Source organism: Balaenoptera ricei, chromosome 3 (assembly GCF_028023285.1).
Source record: "Balaenoptera ricei isolate mBalRic1 chromosome 3, mBalRic1.hap2, whole genome shotgun sequence".
Classification (NCBI taxonomy): Eukaryota; Metazoa; Chordata; class Mammalia; order Artiodactyla; family Balaenopteridae; genus Balaenoptera; species Balaenoptera ricei.
This window is the reverse complement of record NC_082641.1, coordinates 173,302,951-173,314,150: the sequence shown is the minus strand read 5'-3', so window position 1 is coordinate 173,314,150 and position 11,200 is coordinate 173,302,951.

The following is an 11,200-nucleotide window of genomic DNA, read 5'->3' as shown; positions in this document are numbered from 1 at the left end:
CTGCCCTCGTAGTGTGAAAGTGGCCATGGAAAATTTGTAAATGAAGGAGCATGGCTACGTACCAATAAAGCTTTATTTACAAAAACAGGTGATGGGCCATATCAGCCTGAAGGATGTAGCTTGCTGACTCCTGCTATAAATCATAGTGAGAGTTAGTGGGAACAAAGAGAAGATATTTCAGATGGTGCTTTCTGGAGACGGGTGATGTCAAAAGCCACCAGTGGTCTCCCTTAAGCCCCAAATTGAAGGGCCTATTTATTTTTGTTATGTATTAACATTTATTAAGCACATATTATGCTATTCACATGCTGATCATTGTAATAGGCTCTCTCATACTTTCTTTTAATCTTTAGGACAATCTTGGTGGATATCTTTAATTATCTTTCCCTCTTTTTTAAGTCAGGAAACTAGAGACCAGAGTGGTTAAGAAACTTTTCCAAGGTCACACAGCTCAGAAATGTTTCAGCCCAGCTGGGTCTGTTTCCACGGTTCTGTCATTTTCCTCGCAAGCCAGAGAAGGACTGGAATGTTCTTTCAAAGCTGTCATTTAAAAGTTCACAGCTGGGGGCTTCCCTACTGGTGCAGTGGTTAAGAATCTGCCTGCCAATGCAGGGCACAGGGGTTCAAGCCCTGGTCCAGGAAGATCCCACATGTCACGGAACAGCTAAGCCCGTGCACCACAACTACTGAGCCTGCACTCTAGAGCCTGCAAGCCACAACTACTGAGCCTGTGTGCCACAACTACTGAAGCCTGCGCGCCTAGAGCCCTTGCTCCTCAACAAGAGAAGCCACCGCAATGAGAAGCCTGCGCACCGCAACAAAGTGTAGCCCCCACTCGCTGCAACCAGAGAAAGCCCGTGTGCAGCAATGAAGACCCAGCGCAGCCAAAAATAAATAAATAAATTTATTAAAAAAATGAATAAATAAAAGTTCACAGCTGCACACACAGTTCCTAGAAGCAACCTTGCAAACATGGAAGCATTTGAAGACTAATGCGAAAGTGTTGGGATTTTCAGCAGACACGTGTGATTGAATTTCTTTACAAATTGGTAGGGAGTTTGTGCATTGGGCCTATTGGTAGGCCTACTGGAACATTCTAGAACTCTTCAGTTCTCGCCTGGAAATAAGAATGCCCCATTTAAAATAGGCTTCATCAAACAGGGCCAGGCTGGAGAGCTGATTGGGTTTCTTAGCCACGGATTAGTTCCTCTAAGTGCTGCCAATTCTCTTTAGATCTGTGTCTAAAATCTCCAGACCTGAGCTAGGCCTGTGTGCTGGACTCTGGCTGACCTCAGCAGGTTAGCAGCACGGAGTCTTGGATTTCTTTGCAGCGGAAAAGAGTTTTTGGTGACAGTGCATCCATGTGGCTTTGGCTGCCCTGAAGGATAATCAGTAGCGGATTTTTAATTCTGGCAGCTCTCATGGCCTTGAGGACACATCATCACCCCTTGACCCCTTGGAGGGCCTGTTAAAAAAACACAGGTATTGGGACTTCCCTGGTGGTCCAGCGGTAAAGAATCCGCCTTCCAGTGCAGGGGACACGGTTCAATCGCTGGTTGGGGAACTAAGATCCCACATGCCGTGGGGCAACTAAGCCCACGCAGCACAACGACTGAGCCCCTGCGCCTCGACTAGAGAGCCTGAATGCCGCAAACTACAGAGCCCATGTGCTCTGGAGCCCGGGCCACAACTACAGAGCCCACGCCCATGCACTCTGGAGCCTGCATGCCACAATTAGAGAGGGAAAACCCACACACCACAACTAGAGAGAAGCCCATGCACTGCAACGAAGAGCCCTCGCCACAATGAAAGATCCCACATGCCGCAACTAAGACCCGACGCAGCCAAAAAAAGAAATAAGACAACCAAAAACCAGAAAACAAAAAACAAACAAACAAACAAAACACAGGTATTGCAGGGCCTGCTTGGAGTTTTTGATTCAGCAGGTCAGGGCAGGGCCTGAGAATCTACATTTCTCACAAGTTCCCAGGTGATGCTACTGCTGGTCCGGGGACCACACTTTGAGAAGCATGGCTTTAGGTCCGTGGTTCCCAACTTGGGATGCACATTAAGGTCACCTGGGAAGTTTTAAAATTCCCAACAGCCAGGCCGTACCCCCATGAAATCCCACTCTGGGAGTGGAGTCCAGGCATGGGAACTTTGGAAGTTTCCAGGTGATTCTAACATGTAGTTATGCTTGAGAACCAAAGTTTGGGTCATCACTCTTCACTTTGCTCATGATACACTCAGAGGAGGCTCCCAGGCTTACACACAACTAGGAAATTTAAAATCTGTTGGGGGATAAAAAAAAAAAAATCGTGGTGTCTAATTCATTCCTAAGCCAACGTGGAATTATTCTTGTTTGATTCACTGTTTGGATTCTTATTCTTTTGGCTTCAATTATCTCCTCTCTGTGTATTCAGTGCAGATATTCAGCTGGGACACATTGCTACAGCTGATTGTTCAAATATTAACATATTTCCATACCAGTTAGTAAATAGCTGTTTCCCGGAGCCCCCTGAGTTCCCCCTCCAGCCAAGTCCTTTCCTGGGTCCTCCTACACCTCCTAACAATGCACACTCCAAGGGTGGCCTCTCTTGCTTGTTGTTAAGTATTTCAAATTTCTCCCAAGTACGTTTGAACTACTTACCAATATCCGTATCTTTAGTTTCCTTGTCTGAGCAGAGGGGTATCTTGAATAGGTAGGAGGTTGGTTTACAAACTCAGGAGTGTGGGAAAGTGTCTTTATGTTTGGAGAGGGGAGTGGTGCTGATTCCAATCCCGACTGTGACATTGACCAGCTGGGGAAGTCCTCTAACCTCTCTGCTTCTGTTCCGCATATGGTTGGGGTGAGACTTACGTGAATTAATGCATGGACAGGCCTTAGAATGCAGTCTGGTGTGTAGTTATTATCAAATAAGTGCTAGTGTTTGTATTAGTTACCTAGTGCTGTGTAACAAATGGCCATAAACCATGTAACAAGTTCCCACAACCTTAGTGGCTTTAAATAACACATGTTTATTATCTCACAGTTCTTATGGGCCAGGGATCTCCATGTCACCTCATTGGGTCCTCTGCTTCTAGATCACTCACGAGGCTATAATCAAGGTGTTAGCCAGAGTGGGGTCTCATCCAAAGGCTCGTCTGGGGAAGGATCTGCTTCCAGGCCACACCTGGTTTTTGGCAACGACCAGTCCTTGCAAACTATTGATTTAAGGGCCTCGGTTCTTTATTCGCTGTTGGCCAGAGGCCCACCCTCAGTTCCTCCACAATATGGCAGCTTGCTTTGTCAAAGTCAGTATAGAGAGAGACTCTGCTAGCAAGAGAGAAGCTGGAATCTTTTGCAATCTAATTACAAAAGTGATGCCTTCTCAGTACATATATACAATGGAATACTACTCAGCCATAAAAAAAGAACAAAATAATGCTAATTTGCAGCAACATGGATGCAACTAGTGATTATCATACTAAGTGAAATAAGTCAGAAAGAGAAAGGCAAATACCGTATGATAGAACTTATATGTGGAATCTAAAATATGGCACAAATGAACCTATCTATATAACAGAAACAACTCACAGACATAGAGATCAGACTTGTGGTTGCCAAGGGGGAGAAGGGGAGGGAGAGGGCTGGGCTGGGAATTTGGGGTTGGTAGGTGCAAACTATTACATTTAAAATGATAAACAACAAGGTCCTACTGTATAGCACAGGGAATTGTATCCAATCTCCTGGAATAAACCATAATGGAAAAGAATATTAAAAGGAGAATGTATATATGTGTAAAACTGAGCCACTTTGCTGTACAGCAGAGATTGGCACAACTTTGTAAATCAACTATACTTCAGTAAAAAAAAAAAGTGACATCTTCTCAATGTTGAGATATTCCATTGGTTAGAAGCAAGTTCCTCAGGAAAGAGAATTATGCAAAGATGTGAACGTCAGGAAGTGGAGACCATTGGTGGCTGTCTTAGAAGCTGCCTTCTGCAGTATTATTATTATTTTTTTCACTTCTGGATGTAGGTAGTGTAACCTCAGTCATCATTTTTCCCTCTTGGGGCATACATTTTATGCAATATCAAAGCATCCAGAAGCCCCTTGAGTCATTAGTCCTCACTGGTTTGAGACCCTCCCATGTCTCAGACTGCAGGGTTCCCTCAAGTTGGAGACTCTGCTGCTTCTGAGACAAGTTTGGGACCTAGAATCCTCGGGGTGGCCTAGAAACCTTTCCTGATGGTCCAGCCACCCCAGATGCCCCATGCGTCCTTCCCTTTTGGGGAACAGTCAGTCTGCACATGGGGGATTCCCCAACTTCCCGGTTCTCCCACTTGTTGACCCTTCAAGGAACCTAGGGACGCTTGGGCACAGCTGGTATAATTTCCTAAGTGAGTTCAGGATTTCCCAAGGGACAAGGAAGGTGTTGACTTCAAAGACTTTTTGTCTCTTTGAGGCAGGAGACCACAACTTTCTGTAATAGAGAGTGTTGTGTTTGGAGAAAAGGATTGAGCAAAGTTATGGGGCTGTGAAGGTTGTGAGAGTCTGGGGAGTCTGGGGTGGGTCTTGGAGAGAGTGAGGAGGGTTTCCTGGGGCAGGAGATGGGAAGCAGGGCTGGTGAGGCATGCCAAGGAGGAGGAACAGCAAGGACACACTCACAAGGGTGGGAAAGTACCTTCCAGAGTCATCGAATGAGAGAAAGTTGAGAGGGTTTGAGGGAATGGTGAGAGATGAAGCTGGCTAAATTGTAAAAGCCATTTAAAGCAATAATACTCAATGATTAGTTTTTGAGATTCTTTAGGTCAGGGGTTTGAAAGAACTCAGCTGGCTGGTTCTGCTGGGGTCTCTCACTTGGCTGTGTTGTGTTGATGGCTGGGCTGGGCTAGATAGTGTAAGAGGCATTACTCACATGTCTCCGGTGGCCTCTTTCTCTCCATGTGGTTAGCTTGGTTTTCCTCACAGCATGGTGGCCCTGGATTTTGGAGAGGCTGGATTTCAAAAGAGAGAATGCCAAATGTGAAGGCAGAAGCTGCACATTTCTAAAGGGAGGCTTCCAGGTTTGAAGGAGCTCAGATACCAGGTTGGGGAGCTTGGAATTTATCCTGTTGGGCAGGCTATTGGAGGTCTTCGGGTAGAAGGGAGAAACATCATATTGGTGTTTTAGAAAGTAATTACAGAAGAGAGCACCCTTCAGCGGGAAAAACAGAGAATCTGGGAATGGAAACCCCAGTGCTCTTTCTATTCTGTGTGACCATATGTGTGTTATTTAACTTCCCTGAGCCCTCAGCTGTATCATCTGTGAAAGAGGATAGTAAGAATTCCTGCCTTACATACCCTATGGGGCTTTTAGAAGGATCGAATAAGGAAATATTTGTAAAGTACTTTGTAAACCAGCATTGCCAAGCTCACTTGTCAGGTGACAGATGATTGGGGCAGGCTTGCTTTAAGGTGATACATTTCAGTGAATGCTCAGCTTCCATCCCAGACAATAGGGAGTGGTGTGGCCTGTGGCAAACCGGAAAGTTCCAGCCCCCTCTGAAGGATATGGCCGTCATTCAATAGAAGCTGATTGATGCCATGATTTTATGAGAAAAGGCAAAAATTCCGGACTTCCCTGGTGGCACAGTGGTTAAGAATCCGCCTGCCAAGGCAGAAGACAGGGGTTCGAGCCCTGGTCCGGGAAGATCCCACCTGCTGCAGAGCAACTAAGCCCGTGTGCCACAACTACTGAGCCTATGTACCACAACTACTGGAGCCCATGCTCTGCAACAAGAGAAACCCGCTCACCACAACAAAGAGTAGACCCCACTCGTCGCAACTAGAGAAAGCCCGCGCGCGCAGCAACGAAGACACAATGCAGGCAAAAAAAAAAAAAAAAAAAAAGGTAAAAATTCCATCTTTATGTGTAATCACCTGACTTGTTCTTAACATATTTATATCTCAAGATGTGGATAGACCAAGGAAGTTTTTGTGAGCTCTCTGTAGCATCTGCTGTAAACCATAGTACTCAGTGTAGATATTAGTTATTAATTTCTTGTGGGCTCTTAAAACTGAAAGGCAAGGTGAGCCAGAGGGAGGCCTGGAAGAAGGAAATGCTGTGAATCAGGGAAGAGACAGGGTGGATCTGAATTGGGACAGAAATGTGGAGAGTGAAGATGGAGAGACCCAGAAACATGTCAGATAGAGAATCAATGGGACTCATTAGCTCATTGGCTATGGCAGAGATCCTTAATATTTGCTGAGTCATGGAGCCCTTTGCCCTCCAGGGACAAAGCCCAGGGACGCTTTCCCAGAGCTGTGTTTTTAAATGTATAAAATCAAACACAAAGACCAATTATATTGGAAATTCATTATCAAAATATCTTAAGCGGTGGATTTGCATACCGTTAACAATGTGCTTCTTTAATAACTGGTAAGAAACGAGATCTGGTGACAGCCCTAACAATTTCAAAGTAGTGATGAGAAGCAATGATATTTTAAGGTATCTACAATAATTGTGACATAAAAATACGCTGGCGATGACAAAGTCACAGGTGTTGTTAACACTGTTAATACGACTGTAATTTGTTACCTCCATTCATAATTTCATCTAGAGGTAGTGAAAATTAAGATGTGATTTTTTTTCCCAACCTAAGTCACAGACTTCCTGAATTAAAAACAAGTTAAGTGCCACTTCATCTAGGAAGTGAAGGAAGAGGTGGGTTCAAAGGGAACTCTGGGGAAGGTCAAGGTGGAGATACCCAGGAATCTGTGAGAAATTACAGGAGAGAGCATAGTGGTTAAGCCCATGGGCTTGGGAGCCAGAGTGCCTGGGTTCAAATCCTGACCCAACTTCTTATCAGCTTTATAATCTTAGTGGTGTTCAACAGCACCTCACCTTCGGGTACCAAATCTGGACTCCATTGGCTTGTATGTAAATTTTTGGGCCAACCTCTTGTGCCTCAGTTTACCCAACAGTAAAATGGGGTGATGATTGCATCGCGTACCTCCTAAAGGATCAAATGAGTTAATTAATATATGCAAAGCATTTGGAACAGTACTTGGTACATAGTAAGTACTTTATAGACACAGCCATTATTACAGAAGGGATGGAAGTGGATGTTTATTCATTAATCATTCATTCAACACATATTCATTGAATACTTTGAGGCGGAGAACAAATCAGACAAGGACCCTATTCTGATGGGGTTTAAATTCTCTAACGGGAGACAGATGATACACAAATAAATAGATAATGGGATAATTTTAGGTAGTGATAAGTGACAATAAAACATGGTGATGGGGTGAAATGTGACTGGGACTGTTAGAAAAGATGTTCAAGGATGGCCAATCTGGTAAGCTGACATTTGAGTTGAATCCTGCATGGAGGGATTCATGCAAAGATCTTGGAAAGGGAATTTCCAGGCAGTGAGAATAGCAAGTGCAAAGGCCCTGAGGCAGGAGTATGTCTGGTGTGTTTGAGGACCAGCCAGGCAGTCAGTGTGACTGGAGCAAGGTGAGTGAGGGAGAGAGTGGTGGGAAATGAAGATGGAGGGGGAGCAGCTCCTGTGTTATGTCAGGGATATAAGGATGGATACATCCTAGTTAGTGCCCTCAGTGAGATCAAAGACATACCCGTAGACTGTTCCAGTGAAGTAAATGCTTTAAGAGAGGAATAATCGAGGAATTAGTCACAGCTTTCCAAAGGACTCAAGAGCCAAGACCTAAATCAGGAAATCAGCTCAAGAACAGAACAAGAATGAAGAGGCATGATCATAGGAGCTACCTGGAAGAACCAGCTAAGGAGATTACAATCAGATCACGAAAAGCGAGAGAAGGTAGTGTTTCAAGGAGAATGGGGTTCCCAGCATCAGATCCAACAAAGAGACAAGTAGACAGAGACTGGGAAGAAATCAGGTATTGGCCAAGCGGGAGATTTCCCGGTGAGCAATGGCTCAAAACCAGATGATTGTCTCATGTGAACCGAGGGGGAGGTGGGTGAGCTGTACATCTTTTTTCCTAATCACTGAGCATCAGGATATGGGAGTCATGCTTTGACTCATCTCTTTATTTCAGTTCTGGTCATCAGTGTGTCATCAAGCACTTCCTGTTCTTGCTTTGAAATGTCTTGCTCATCCACCATTGGTGGGCATCTAAGAACCCCACTTCTGACACCAAGTTTTAGTCTTCACCAGCCTATGTGCCAATGACTGGACCAACCTCTTCACTATTTTCTCAAGTTTCTGTCTCCTCCATCCACTTATCAATTCCACTTTTCAATATGCTGCACTTCCATGCTGCCAAAGCTTCCCATTTGATTTATCATCAGACATTTACTCTGCTCCTATGTTGTTCCAGACATTGGGATGGGAATTGGATAGCAATTGTTACCATGTATCAAGCACCTACTGTGCAAAGTCAACTTGGATGAGATTCTTACTTGTGAGGAGTTTACAGTCTGATGGAAGAGCAATCAGGAAGGCAATGATCAACATAGTCACTGGTGATATTCATCACAGGTGCTATTTCTGGTCCTCTGCTTCCTCTATCTAGAGAATAGGTATGACCACATGACTTGCTTTGGTTAGTAAGATGTGAGTGAACGTGACTTGAGTCATTTCTAGGTGGGAGTTTTAAAAGCCAACGTGTGACATGCCACATTCCCTTCTTCCTGTTGTGACAAGATAAGACTTTGGTCATCCTGGGTCCAAATCACAGTCTCCTACCTCCTATGTTGGACATGCAGCAGGGGCAAGAAATAAGCATTTGTTCTGTTAAGCCCTTGGGACTTGGAGTTGTTATAGCAGCAAAATCGAGCCATCCTGACTATGATCATAGCATTTATCACTTACCCAGATACTGCATGCTGGCTTCCCCTTTACTGTTATGACCACATTCTTCCCTTCACTTCTAATTCCTTTCCAAATCCCATCAGTGTTTAAAAAACAGCTTCAGTGAAAGCTTCTTTTTTCGTTTTTTTTTTTAATTGAAGTATAGTTGATTTGCAATGTTGTGTTAGTTTCTGGTATACAACAAAGTGATTCAGTTATACATATATATATATTCTTTTTCATATTCTTTTCCATTATGGTTTATTATAAGGTATTGAATATAGTTCCCTGTGCTATGCAGTAGGACCTTGTTGTTTATCTATTTTATATACAGTAGTATGTATCTGCTAATCTGAAACTCTTAATTTATCCCTCCCCTCCTTCCCCTTTGGCAACCATAAGTTTGTTCTCTATGTCTCTGAGTCTGTTTCTGTTTCATAAATAAGTTCATTTATATCATATTTTAGATTCCACATATAAGAGATATATGGTGTTTGTCTTTCTCTTTCTGACTTACTTCACTTAGTATGATAATCTAATCTCTAGATCCATCCATGCTGCAGCAAATGGCATTATTTCGTTCTTTTTTTATGGCTGAGTAATATTCCACTGTATATATTTATATACCACATATTCTTTATCCATTCATCTGTTGATGGACATTTAGGTTGAGTGAAGCCTCCTTTAAACGTTCATAACATTTACAGTCCCTCTATCACTCTTTAATACCTGTTTGCTGTGGTGCATATTTTGCCATTGTTTCATAGGTTAGTCTTGTTTCACTATTATGGGATGAATCATGTCCCCCCAGATTCTTATGTTGAAGTTCTAACCCTTAGTATTTCAGAGTGTGGCTGAATTTGGAGATAGGGCCTTTAAAGAGGCAATTAAAGTAAAATGAAGTCCTTAGGATGTGCCCTAACCCAACATGACTGGAGTCCTTGTAAGAAGAGGGGATTGGGACACAGACAAACACAGAGGAAGGATGATGTGAAGACACAGGGAGAAGATGCTGGGAACAAGCCAAGGAGAGAGGCCTCAGACACATTGATCTCAGGTTTCTAGCCTCCGGAACTGTGAGGAAATACATTTCTGTTGTTTAAGCCTTCCAGGCTGTGGTACTCTGTTACGGTGACTCTAACAAACTAAGACATTTACTATCCTGACCAAGAGCTTCTCAAATGCTGGACCTTTGCATTTTCTGTTCCCTCTTTTTGAAATACTTTTCCCACAGATATCCTCATGGCTCCTCCCTCACCTTCCGGGCTTTCCTCAAATGTCACCTTCTTAGCGAGGACTTTCTGACTCCACTGTCTATAATTAGAGCCCACACACATTTCCTACTCCCAATTCCTTTAAAAATATTTTCCTTAGCACTTTGCCTAATCTAACATATTATACATTTTACTTATCTATCCTGCTTATTGTTTGTTTCTCTCCACTTATATTCTAGAATATCGGCCCTCCCTAGGCAGGGCTTTTGTCTGTTCGTTGTCTCTCGACATCTAGAACTGTGCCAGGAGTCAGTAGGCATTCAGCAATATCTCTGAATGAACAGATAGATGAATAATGAATGAGAACTTGTATGGAACTTCTTTTGAATCCCTCATATTGCCTTGTGCAGTGCAAAGGATATAGTAGTTGCTTAATAAAAAAAACAGGTTGATTAAATGAGTGAAATCACAGCTTCTTCCCAGGAATGTAGTTTTTTTGAAGACAGAATTCTATTTGGAATTTTAGGCAGAGACTTGCTGATAAAAGATGAGACAAATACGGGATAGTATAGGGAGGCAGAGTCTGCAGGTTGGTAATGCAAATGAGCCTGAGAAATATGGACACAGGAAATAGTGTCTGTAGGATGCATGGTGGGGGAGTGGAAAACCCACAACTTTGGGATCAGAGTTATGAAGCTTTTGGCTGAGAGTAACAGAAAACCCAACTCACACTGTTGCCTTTTAAACTGAGGTGTAATTCATATAACATAAAATTAACCACTAACTATTTTAAAATGTACAATTTAGTGGCATTAAGTACACTCACAATGTTGTGCAACCTTCACCTAGTTTCAAGACATTTTCATCACCCCAGAAGGAAACCCCATACTCATTATTGTGTTTTGTTGGTTCCCGTAACCACGGGTCTAGTGGGATTAGGCTTCAGGCACAGTTTGGTCAAGGATCCAGCTTTGTCTGTTATTCTCTCAGCATTCACCTTCCCTGGGGGTTGGTTTTGTTTCCAGATTGACTACTGTCAGGTTTGCAAGATGGTTGTTACTCCAGTTAACAATGTCCTCATTTACATCTAGGAAGAGGGGAAGACTGGCTTCCTGGGATGCCCTCTTTAGAGCAAGAAGCTTCCTTCCCAGAAGCCCCCCTTAAATCTTTCCTTGGATCATTTC